Raw genomic sequence first — 12997 nt, 5'->3', positions numbered from 1 at the left:
AGCCTTCATGTCTTCTAGCCTTCTGGACTTCCCTGAGTATTTTAAAACTTGAATTAAATTATATTCTAATTCTGTGCTTTTTGGGGGGGCGGGGGAGACTGGTCCATTAGATACTCTTCAGTTAAGACATGGAATTTTTTTCATTTGCCGTGATTGTATTAATGTGGATAAATGCTAATCATTAGACAAAGGTACTCAGGATATAATATTTTGTGAAAAATGTATTTATTTTTATTTAATAATCTACAGCAGAGTCCAGAGAAGTTTTTCTGTAAAAGCCATATGGTCCCTCTTATAGATATTCAGCTCTGCTATTGTAGCATGAAAGTAGCAATAGACAATAAGTAAATGAATGAGCATGGCTGTGCTCCAATAACACTTTATTTACAAAAACAGGCTGCAGGCAAAATTACGCTTGCAGGCTGTAGTTGGCTGACTTGATGTAGAGAAAAGCAGGCCAGGGCTGACAGGGCAGCTCTGTCATGCTCAACACAAGGCTGTTGTGGTTCCTCCAGACATCACCAATACCAGCAAATCACTCAAGTATTTATCTGTAGTAGGGAAGGGAGGAAGAGAGTGTCTAGAGCAATAGTCTGTAAGGAGAAGACTGCAACGTTCTTCACTTACTTACACCTGGCTCATATTTAGCCAGTGATCCAACAGAATGAGACTAACTGGGCACTCATGGGCATGAGGCAGGATCGAGGATTGAATAATTAAACAGAAAAATTGGAGAATAGATATTGGGACACTGTTGCCAGGTTCTAACTCATTCCATGTATCCCTCACCTCGAGCACATTTATTCTTTCTCTAAGGGATACGATCCAAAGTCTCATTCAGTTACTGCATCCGGTTGGAAATCTGGGATATCTGCATAAGGCCAAGTTCTCTCCCTTGCACATGGATGTGGCTTTTGGAAATCCAGCTACTATAACTTAGTAAGTTATCTTGCTTCTCTTTTAATTCAATATTCAAAAAGGGGTAGAAACAGGCTAACTGTAATAAATGCTCTTATTCATTGTCTAGAAAAATAGGAAACACATAGTAGTCAGATACTTACAGTAGTCATGAAATGTTGCTGGTTAGGGAGTATAAATACTATTTGAAATGGCATAAACACATCCTTAAAATTTGTGTAGTCAAGGATAAGAGTAGCAATAGTTCCAAGAGTACCAAGACCACATATCAAATTATATATAATTATTTTACAGTTTTACTAAATAGTTATTTAAAAGTTATATATAATACTAGTTAAATAAAATATGTTCCATGGCCATAACTTGAAAGGTGCACTTTCCTTACAAGAAAATTTAAAAAGAATGCAAATCTTTGTAAGGCCGAATGCCAGCTAATTATTAAAAATAAAACTATAAAATATAAGCACAGGATTAGTGCACAGGTTTGGGTATTTTGCTAATGGATCACTGATGTTTGGATGAACAATCAAATATCATAAATTGTGTTCTGTTGGCACTATGCTTTGTTAGACAGTTATTCTTGAATCACTTCAGTTTGTAGTTTTTGATTAAAATCAGTTTGGAAAAAAAGTCCCTCTGTTGAGTCAGTACCAACTGGAATTATTAACAGAATTTGTAGAGAAATATTTATATTCAGAAATGAATCATGAATTTTCCATATGTTTACATTGTGTCTCACCATTGCAAAAAATTTACAAAAAATATTTTGAGTCTGTCATATAAATTATTATTACTTATATCATGACTTTTGTGATGATTCTTAAGTGAACATCCAGAGCCACACTATAATTCTTATATTATTTTTTCTTTCAAAATAGTAATGCCTAGAATAGTTTTAAAAATGAGGATAGTACTATGGTGCTTAATTTTTTTTAATCTTATATTTTTATTTAATTTTTTTAGTTTTTAATTATTGCATATACTTAATTTCTTTTATGCTCTCTTCAATCAAGAATACATCTTGAACTATTGTGTCCTTATAAATAATCTTCATAGAACTTAATTTAGAATTTATTTGTATATGAACCCTTTCATTGGTACATTTTCATTTCCCTGTTCTAAATTTTAGGTCTCTATATTTTATTGGGCTTTCACTTTTGTTGAATGTTTCACATGCACATTCTTTTGATTAAGATAAACATTTTGAAAAAATTGTTAAATAGTGTTTAAAAGTAGAATAGCCAAATATAAATCCATATTGTAAGTATACTGTTAATAGCAGTAATACTCAAAAGCAAGACTTCATATTAAATAGCTGTTAAGAACATTCACAACTAATTTTTATATTTGCCATTTGCTAAAATATCCTTTTTATATGAGAGCTTTTTGTTGTATGTTTTACCTTTTCTCTTACATCTTATGTAGATTTTTAAATAGTCTAAATTAAACATTCATTTTAACTGATCAATACCTAAGTGCACATATAGCAATAACATTCATCGGTGTCAGGCAGATGGGAGGAGGGAGGAGGGGATGGGTATATACACACATAAGGAGTGTGAAGTGCACTGTCTGGGAGATGGACACACTTGAAGCTCTGACTTGGGCGGGGCAAGGGCAATATACGTAACCTAAACATTTGTACCCCCATAATATGCTGAAATAAAAAAGAAAAAAAAATACTCATTTTAATAGCATTTAGTCAACATTCACAGTATTTTTTCTTTAAGGGCATTAATGGCAAATGTGGTAGAACATCAGCAAGCTGTTTCATTTGGGGCAGACACAGAAAAGATAATATTTGCTCCTTGATTTATTCTACAAAACGCCACTGCTATAAACACATTTAAAATCAATGTCTCACTCATATTAGTAAAATAATGCTATGTACTCTATGTTTTTCTTGTCCATCAATTTGCCAATTGAAAAAAATAGCATCACACTTCATACCTCTTATGTCTAGTTCAATCGATCAACCTATCATCTTCTGTATTTAAATTAATGTAAATTTTTTAGTATTTCAAAGTGTGCCACCATTACTGTGTGAAACTGTTGGGAATAATACTACCTTAATTTATAAGTACTTCCAAACTCATGATACTTCACACATGAGGCAAAGAGACAAAAAATTGAAAGCGAGGGACTATCCAAAATGACACTTTGTTATGGAACACTCTATTGAATTTTTACCATCTGAAAGGATATGACAATAATATTAATTGTTTTTCTGTCGTTTATGTGTCTCTACTGCTTTACACAATAAATGGAGATGAGCATTGCAGTGGCAGCAATAAACTGTTAATATTTCCTACCTTTAAATAGAGATAACTCGGCTCTTTCCTTTAATATATCTGGTTGTCTATGACACCTGATGATTCCATGAGCTATACAATATCTTTCTAATAAATGGCTTTTCTACTTAAAACAAGATTATAAACTGTGTCTAACACAAGACAACTTAGGGGCCTATATCAAATTTGAAGAAATCTCATCTTGATTGTGCATCCATTTTATATATGGACATGTGAAGCTTTGCAGTATTGCCAAACTCTGTGGGATGATCAGACATCATAGCAAAGAAGGGAAACAAACAACAAAAACAAAAAACTTCATTTATATTTACAGTAAATTTCAGCAACGCACAGATTTAAATTTTAAATATAAATACCTAACAGCCCTCACTAACCTGTAGGGTACTAGTAATCAACCTTGTGCATACTGGAATATTAGCAGTCTAGGAAGTGACCATCCTTTGACAAAAAAACAAAAAAAGACTTGTATTTTTAGATAATTTCTTAAAATATTAGTAGAACATTTGTGGATAATGTAAGCATTGTGCATCAAAGTTTGGAAATTATTGTTTAAAAGATGGCATTGAAGAATTAACCTTTGATGAATAGTAGAGAAACCTAAATTCTATCAGCAATGGCTTGAATTCTTGGGCCTTAATTACATCATAACTTTTTCTTTTTAATAGAAGATGAGGGGCTAGAAAGGAATAAAAGAAAAACTGCACTGCCTCCTAAGGATATTTTCAAGCTATAAAATAAAAACTATATAAGCACGAGTATGCATAGTGATTGCAAATATGTTATTTTTCTAAAATAGAATGGTGTCATTTCATACTGATATCCCTGGCCACAGGTAATGTTAGGAAAATATGAAAGCATCCCTTCCAGAAGAGTTTGTCTGTGGCTCTTAACAAACCAAACTTATGTATATTTGGACAATAATGTTTTCAATTTTTGTTCGGAATATTTTTAGAATATATATGTTAACACTTCAAATTTTTAAGAAATAATTAATAGTTTAATGTTTCTATGCACTAAAAGAAAGATAAGTGCAGCCTTAGACAAAGACTAAAAATTACCACCACAATGATTTTGGCATATTCACGGCTTGTTTCCTCACCTTTTTCCACACTTACTGACACATTTGTATCTATAGCTGTGAATACTGGGAACTTGTTATATCTAATATTCTCTGGTTGCTTTAATAGATAATATATGTGAAAAGATGCTGGCCTTGTTGTCCACATGCTTTTACAGACCTTCAGTATGGTGACAGATTAAAAAGTATATTATGCTTTTTTTTTTTTTTTTTTTTGAGACAGAGTCCCACTCTGTTGCCCAGGCTAGAGTGAGTGCCGTGGCATCAGCCTAGCTCACAGCAACCTCAAACTCCTGAGCTCAAGGGATCCTCCTGTCTCAGCCTCCCAAGTAGCTGGGACTACAGGTATGTGCCACCATGCCCGGCTAATTTTTTCTATATATATTTTTAGCTGTCTATATAATTTCTTTCTATTTTTAGTAGAGATGGGGTCTCGCTCTTGCTCAGGCTGGTCTCGAACTCCTGAGCTCAAACGATCCGCCCACCTCGGCCTCCCAGAGTGCTAGGATTACAGGCGTGAGCCACCGCGCCCGGCCTATTATGGTTTTAAAAGTAAAATATAATCTATCTAAATACAACATGATTATTTTGCTATTTAAATGATTATACATTTTTACATGATATGCATTTTAATACCTCAGCCTTTAGTAACAACAAAAAACATCTGAGCGGATGTGCTTATCATATATATTGCAGAGTAATTTGGTGGATGCTTACAGAACTAATTTCTCATGTAAAATTTTCTACAGAAATATTCTGAACTTGAACTCAATTTTTAAATGATTTCAATGGCATAATTTTTATTGGTGAAAACCTTGTGTTAAAATAGAAATGTTACTGGGATGATGATCACAATAAACCATTGTCACTGTGAACATATTAGGATAGATAAGCATTGAGTATGTCTAAAAATCTTTTCTTGAATATTTTAAATTATGCTTAAAAAATCTAGAAAAATATTAGAAGTTTTCACTCAGAAAAAATATCAATGCTATCAGGGAAAAGGCCAAGAACTCTTAGAAATGTGTATATGTAACTTGATATCAGTAATATATTAATAGACAAAACTGGATATTTTACATGCCATTTTCTTTCATGTCTGTTTAAATTTTTCCTTTCTAAACTTAAAACGGATTGGATGGGGAATGAACCTCCTCTATGCTTTTTAACTATACTTCAGTTTGCGTATGGACAAGCGTGGACAGTTTGCCCCCACACAATCTTTGTTTCTATATGCATTATGGGCAAACTCTCCAAGGAAAACCTACACATAATATTTGAGAGAAGTTTTGATTTAAAATGGGAACATTGTACTATTGAAGTAATACTGTTTCTTTAGATAGATTTCTCTATGGTCCTGAGTGTGCTAACCAAAAAAAAAAAATTATAGTAAATAATCAGCAAATTTTTAACTATTGTAAAATTGGCAGCATTCATCCCTTAATCCAAGTTTGTGATTGAGAAATTGAACCCTGATCACAGTTGGAGTTGAGAACCACTCTGGCATATTTAAGAAACTGCTACCCTCTAACATGAAGGAGAAAGAAATCACTAAAAGTTTTTGTGCATTCACGTCTTCTGGGAAGGCACCAGTGGTTTTGGGAAATAAGGGGAAAAATTTTGAACAAATATTTCACAAAGCTAGTCTGGAGATGTGCTAGATATCCCATATTCTTTACTTAGAAAATCAGGTTCTTTGGATGTAATAAGGTTAACTAAACAATAACAGACTGAAGAGAAAAACCCTAAATGCATGTTAATACATGTGGAGAAAACTTTTGACAAAATCCAACACCCATTACTGATAAAAACTCCCAGCAAATATAGAATAGAAGAGAAGTTCCTCAGCCTCATAAGGCCAAACTAAAACTAACATCATACTTAATGAGATACCTATATTATATGTAATTCCATATTATTTTTACTGTGTTTTTGGAACCATTATTCTATAGAACATTATTTTTTTTATATCTTACACCCACTTAGCTTTAAAAACTGGCACTTCCTAAAGTATACTACTTTCTTTAAAGCCCAAGCAAAGCAAGAAAGGTCCCCATTATCTCACATTCTATGTGCCATTATTTTATGAGCCCTCACATATTTAACACATTAACTGCCATGTGAGTTGTATTTAACTCACACTAACTTTGAGCCCGGGGCCTCATAAAGCAAAACCTGGGCAAAACCCTGCAGTTGGTTCATGAAAATATTACTTGTTGTTCTTATTGTTACAATTAATATTGACAATTTAATTCTAAAAACATGGATTAAATGAATAGAAGTCAATAACTTTCATTTTTCTATTTATGTTTACCTTTAAATTACACTTAAACCTGATGAGTGAAGAAAAACACTTTACCCTTATGAACTGTTTTTCAAATTTTCACATTACTTTTTACATTAATAATTTTCTATTTATGTTTACCTTTAAATTACACTTAAACCTGATGAGTGAAGAAAAAACACTTTACCCTTATGAACTGTTTTTCAAGTTTTCACATTACTTTTTATATTAATAATTTTCAAGTTTTAATATTATATTTTATTAAAAAACACAGAAAGCAATAAAAATTAAGGAATTTTCCATTAAATTAGAAAGGATCATTTTATTTTCAAAGTTTCTATTCTATTTTCATAATAAAACACTGTGGCCACAAGGAAAAACAAATTTTTTCTAGTGTGGCAGTCAACTTTCTGTTGCATCAATGACAATTCATCAAGAAATATAATTCTCAGATCTCAAATTGTATCCTTAATATCTGGCACTTAGTTTTGTGGAAGGGAAGTCTAAGCAAACCTTAAGTTCTCTGCTTTTTGAAGCAATTTTCATTATTTATTTACAATGAGTATTGAAACTATTTTTTTCCTGTAAATTTTCAGGTTTCACTAGTATGGAATTAGCTTGACCACTACTCCTAGAGGTCTGCCCTGTGTTCAATACCATCAGGTGCAATGTATCACATTATATTTTTATCTGTCCTTGTCCTTGCTAAGTTCTGGAAATTATGTGCTCTGAATTGATGCTGAAAAATCAGTGATAATGAAGGGTATAAAGGAAAGTCTTAATGTTTTTTAAAGTTACAATTATTCAGTGTCATGATCAGACTATTACATTTAGCAATCAACAGCACTAGTGCAAGAAAAAATCTACATTAAAACACTTTGTTGGAATGCTTTATGGTATCCACAGAACAGAAACTAAAATAACTTGTTATACAATTAGTCACAAATATAGTTCTCAAGTTTTTTGTCCATACACATGAATATTGTCTAATACATGTCTTCTTTGTAGCAGCTAAGCACTGCCACCACTGACCTTGGCTGAGTCCACAAATATGCTGATACCTATAGCTTCCCTGTTACTTCTCTGGCTCTGCTCTCCTTGTAACCTTTGTTTACTGGCAGTAATTAAAACCTTCTGCCACTTCCTTGACTGCTGCTGCTGCTTCTGGAACCAGCATAGCCTCTAGGTTTGTCAAAGTATTGGCCTGCACCATCATAGGGACCAGAACTTCTGCCTCCAAAATTTCATGGATCCAAAATTTAAAGATTGATTGGAAATTTGAAAATTGCCAAAATCACTGTAGCTTCCGCCCCTTCCAAAACTGCTTCCACCAATGTCAAATCCATTATAGATATGCCCACTTTCACCATATCCAGCACCACCATGGCTGCACCAAAGCTACCTCAACCACTGACATTTCCTTTGTAATTGAAGTTGTCATTTCCACCAAAACCACCTCCTGGACTACCATCAAAGCTTCCAGAACTCCTCTGATTTCTTTGGCTGGATAAAGCACTAGCCATCTATTGCTTCAACAGGGCTTTCCTCACCTTACAGTTGTGGCAGATCATGGGATTTTATTTCTGAATGATAATCACAGCCACAGATTTATAGGTGTCAAAACTTACAAAAGCAAAGCCCCTCTTGCCACTGTCTCAGCCAGTCATGATTTCAGTTACTTCAGTTTTCCCACACTGTTCAAACTAATCTATTACGTGATGTTCTTCAGTGTCTTCTTTAATGACAAGAACAAAGATCTTTTTCACAGTTAAGTAGGCACCTGGTTTTTGAGAATCTCCTCTTGAAACAGCTCTCTTTGGTTCCACAACTCTTTCACCCATCTTGTATCATGTTGCATTCCTGGCTGCATCCACTTCCTCTGCAGTGGCCTATATGACAAACCCAAAGCCCCTGGAGTGCTTAGTGTTTGGATCTCTCTTTACCACTCTATATATGAACATTACCCATTGCTCAGAATAGCTCCTCAAACTCTCACTGGTTGTGAGATCCTCTGAGGAACAGTTTCTGCAGCTGTCCATGCTCTTTAGGAGACTGCCTTAGACATGATGGCAGTGTGAAGAGAGACTTCAACCATGCTTCTTGAATAGCATTGACAGGCAGAAAGGAGGCGAACATTTTAACTTTCTGGTCAAAATTTTTGGATCAAGGTTTTATATGCTATCAGTTTATAAGCTAAGAGCAGGTACTAAGGGGATCTGTTCCTATCATACTGCCTGACTATCCATGTTACCATGCTGGTTTTTTCAAGAGAGTGACCCACATGTTGGCAATTTTTTTTTCCTTTTTGTTTTTGAAAATTCTGTATCAAAATACCACAGTTACAGGGTATTCCTCTCAGAGATGATGCATATTTTCTTGTGGTTGTTAATTATCTTTATTTCTAAAAACATAGTCTTGGGTTGCTTTCAGAGGTTTATCTTAAACTGAATGTTTACAGTCTGTTTGCTTATAGATTTGATAGATATAAAGGGAAGCTAGCTGTAAAGATTGAAGTAGATGCTAGAATATAAATTTAAGATTTTAGCTGAAAAACTAAGTGTTAAGTAACATATTTAGTAATATGAATAATTGCTGTTGAGTTGAATTTATGGAAAACATTATGATTAGTATTTTAGTGTGAAACATGTACTAGTGGTATAAACATGGTAGCTTTCCTTGATCTTTTTAAACCTTAGTGCTTCATCTAAAAAACAAAGGGCAGTAGTATTACCAAATCAAAGAGATATTTTGACAATTAGATGATTTAATTAATGTAAAATGTGCAGTATAATTTTAATGGCAAGTTCTTAATAACAATGGGCTATCAGTATTACTTTAAAAATAATCTCATAAATCTTGAATTATTCACATAATTAAATAGAATTACTGTTATTTCAATGCAGCCAAATAAAGCATTTCTAAATTAAGTTTGTTGAAAATGCAAGGGAAATAGGATAATGTAGAAAGTTTTCCAGAGCAACTTTCATTTCCAAATTGTAAATCTATAACCAGAAACCCCAGATAAGTTAAACTTTACCACCTGGAAGATTTTAACTCTCCTCCAGGGCTTTAGGAGATCTACAATATAGATCAATAAACTGCTGAGCTGTCATAATTGGGCCCTTAACCCAATAATCATTGACTCAGATGCAGGGCAATCTCTATTTTACTGAAACAAAACAAACAAATGAACAAAACTCAAAACAAAAATTAAAAACACAAGCAAACGAAAAAACCTACAGAAGTGAAGGCAGGCAAAACTAGTGTCTGATTTTCATTCCATCCTCCGCTATTATGTGGTCCTGTGACTGTAGAGTATAAATTCCCATTAACCCTTCTTACATCAGGGCCAATCCTAAATTACTTCAGCCATAAATAATGGCTTCCTTCAATGAGGCCTCAGAAATTCACCATTTATTTTTATTTCCAATAGTTAAAAGTATGGATCTGGAATTATGAAATGTTTCATTACCTACCATTAATACATAAAATAGCTTAAATAATGCTGAGATGTATACATAATGGACAATTACTATGTACGTTACATAAATAAGCATCCCAATTCCCACACACCTTATACACTAGCATTTTTACCTACACCTTGTTTGAAATTAGTTTCATTTATGTTAGTGAATAACTGATAGAGAAAAACAACGTGATTTATATGCTCTTTTTTGGTATTTGGAGATCTTTATGTTTTTACTAGAGGAGAGAGGGTCTCAGAAGAATGCTATATTGACATGAATAGAATTTTAATAGTCAATGGATAATATAAAAACATACTGAAAGATGAAAAAATAATATACTAGAAAAAAATAGAGAAAAGAATTATGTGGGAAACATTTACTCAGAGTTAAGATAAAAAGTATTTTTCATAATTATTTAATTTCAGTAAAATGCAAGATGAGGCTGAGCTAAATGTGGGGGTGGAGGTAGTGGTTAAAAGTTGGGAAAGACTGCAGATACATACTTCCTGGGCTATGCGGGCCCAAATAAAGTGTTTCCATAACCAATATAGAAGAGTAGAAATAGAGGAAAATTAATTCCTGGAGACCTCCAGAAAGACTGAAGGGCAAATCAAATTATTAAGGAAAGGGAATAAAAATGAGGCAGTTAACATTGATGTTTAGGGTACCCATAAATACAATTATTTTAGCTGATTTTATCCATCTCACACTATTGAAACCCTCTTTCCAAAGCCCCCCTTTTTTATTAATAATTTCAGAGTATTATGGGGGTGCAGATGCTTTGGTTACATAAATTGCCTTTGCACCATCCGACAGGCCTGCCTATCCTCTAGACAGCATGAACTGCATCTGTTAGGTGTGCATTTATCCATCCGCTCCTCACCCCCCCACCCTGTCCCACCTGCCCGACACCCTATGAATGTTACTTCCCATGTGTACAAGTAACTGTTGATCAGTTAGTAACAATTTAATGGTGACTACATTTGGTGTTTATTTTTCCATTCTTGTGATATTTCACTTAGAAGAATGGGCTCCAGCTCCATCCAGGATAATATAAGAGGTAGTTCATCATTTTTTTTATGGCTGAGTGCTACTCCATGGTATACACATACCACATTTTATTAATACACTCGTGTATTGATGGGCACTTGGTTTGTTTCCACATCTTTGCAATTGTTGAATTGTGCTGCCATAAACATTCAAGTGCAGATGTCTTTTTTATAGAATTTGTTTTTTTCTCTTTGGGTAGATACCCAGTAGTGGGATTGCTGGATCAAATGGTTGGTTCTACTTTTAGTTCTTTGAGGTGGCTCCATACTACCTTCCATACAGGTTGTACTAGTTTCCAGTCTGACCAGCATTGTATGAGTGTTTCTATCTCTCTGCATCCACACCAATATTTGTTGTTTGGGGACTTTTTGATAAAAGCCTTTCTCACTGGAATTAAGTGATAATCTCATTGTGGTTCTGATTTACATTTTCCTGATGATTAGAGATGTTGAGCATTTTTTCATATGTCTGAAGGCTTCTTTATTCTCATATCTAGGACTATCATCTTTATTTTTTTCCCCATGGAACTAACTTCTTAGTAGACTATAACTTAATTATTATATCTATTATTTACTGTCTATCTATTAGGGCTGAAACACAAGCATCAAGAACAAGGGTTTGCTTTTCTGTTCCCTGATATATCTGTAGTTCTGAGAAGGGTACCTGGCACCCAGAAGGTAATCGCATTCAATTCATGAACTAATGATCTCCAAACTGTTTTGATTATTTTTGAAGTTTATTGAATTTTAAAATTCTTCTTATTTTTTAAATTAGCTACATTATATGGAAGTGCTCTATAAAGTATAAATTTATTTAAAAATATTTTAAGCATACTATTTGATACTTATTTTTCAAATATGAGATTTTTTCTTTCATGTTCTACTCATTCTTTTACAATTTTACTATATTTTATTATTCAGCACACATTTTAATTTTAGGCCTCAAGTAAAGGAAATAATTAGCCTATGCTGGTTAGTCAGTCATTCCACTAGAGCTTTGAGTAGAATCTCACATCCTCATTGAGCAAAAGAATTGCTAAACACTATGGAAAGCAATGCATTAAAAGCACAATGAGCTTAATGAGCCTAGAATGAAATGAAGTGGGTAACACAATTACTAAAGATCATCAACAGTGCTGCAAACATAGAAGCTTGTCCTTCTATTTCGTCATCATAACCTAAAGGTTTATTTTCACAAAAGGAGTGTCATTAAGTATTCTTAATATATTTATAAAAAGTCATTAGTCTTAAAAATAAATACAGTTGATAAGGTTGTCAGACATAGAAAATGGCTTTTTAAAAATCATGAGGTTGAGAGTATACATATCAATTACTTGCCCAATCAACTACATAATCTTCTGATATTCTTTCCTTTTTAAATATTTAAAGGAAGTGTCCAATTCCCAATAGTAGGCGAGGAAAGTCAGAGGATCATGTGTAGACTCATGGTTAATGAGACAGACATACTAGAAGAAAGAATGTAAAGCACTTAAAAAGAAAAACAAAATGATAATCCACTTAAAACTTGATTAATATTCTGATCATCAGATAATACTGTATCATTTTGCAATTTCTGGCACAAGGTGGCTGCAAATAGATGTTTGCTGAATAAAAACAGGTACATGAATAAGTAAGGCAATACAAAAATATTTCATTTGCTTTTCCTTGCAGATTAAATCTATCAGAATTGCATATTTTGTATATTATTCATTAACAAAATTATTGGATGCATAAAAGTATAAAGAATATATTAACTGTATGTTTTATTACTAATATTTCATACTCAGAAGATATTAATTCATATTTGTATTGTTTTGAGAAATTATTTCCTTATTCTCACTTACAATTCTCTATATTATGACTTATATTTTAAATGAATATTGTAGATA

General features: G+C 33.1%; 1 pseudogene; it reads right to left on the bottom strand.

The window, feature by feature from the left end:
• Positions 1–7716: 7716 nt before the first annotated feature.
• On the bottom strand, positions 7717–8728 carry LOC138382455 (heterogeneous nuclear ribonucleoprotein A1-like; annotated as a pseudogene).
• Between the last annotated feature and the right edge of the window lie 4269 nt (positions 8729–12997).

This window comes from Eulemur rufifrons, chromosome 4, assembly GCF_041146395.1.
Source record: "Eulemur rufifrons isolate Redbay chromosome 4, OSU_ERuf_1, whole genome shotgun sequence".
NCBI classification, from domain to species: domain Eukaryota; kingdom Metazoa; phylum Chordata; class Mammalia; order Primates; family Lemuridae; genus Eulemur; species Eulemur rufifrons.
This window is presented reverse-complemented; position numbering and strand designations above follow the sequence as displayed.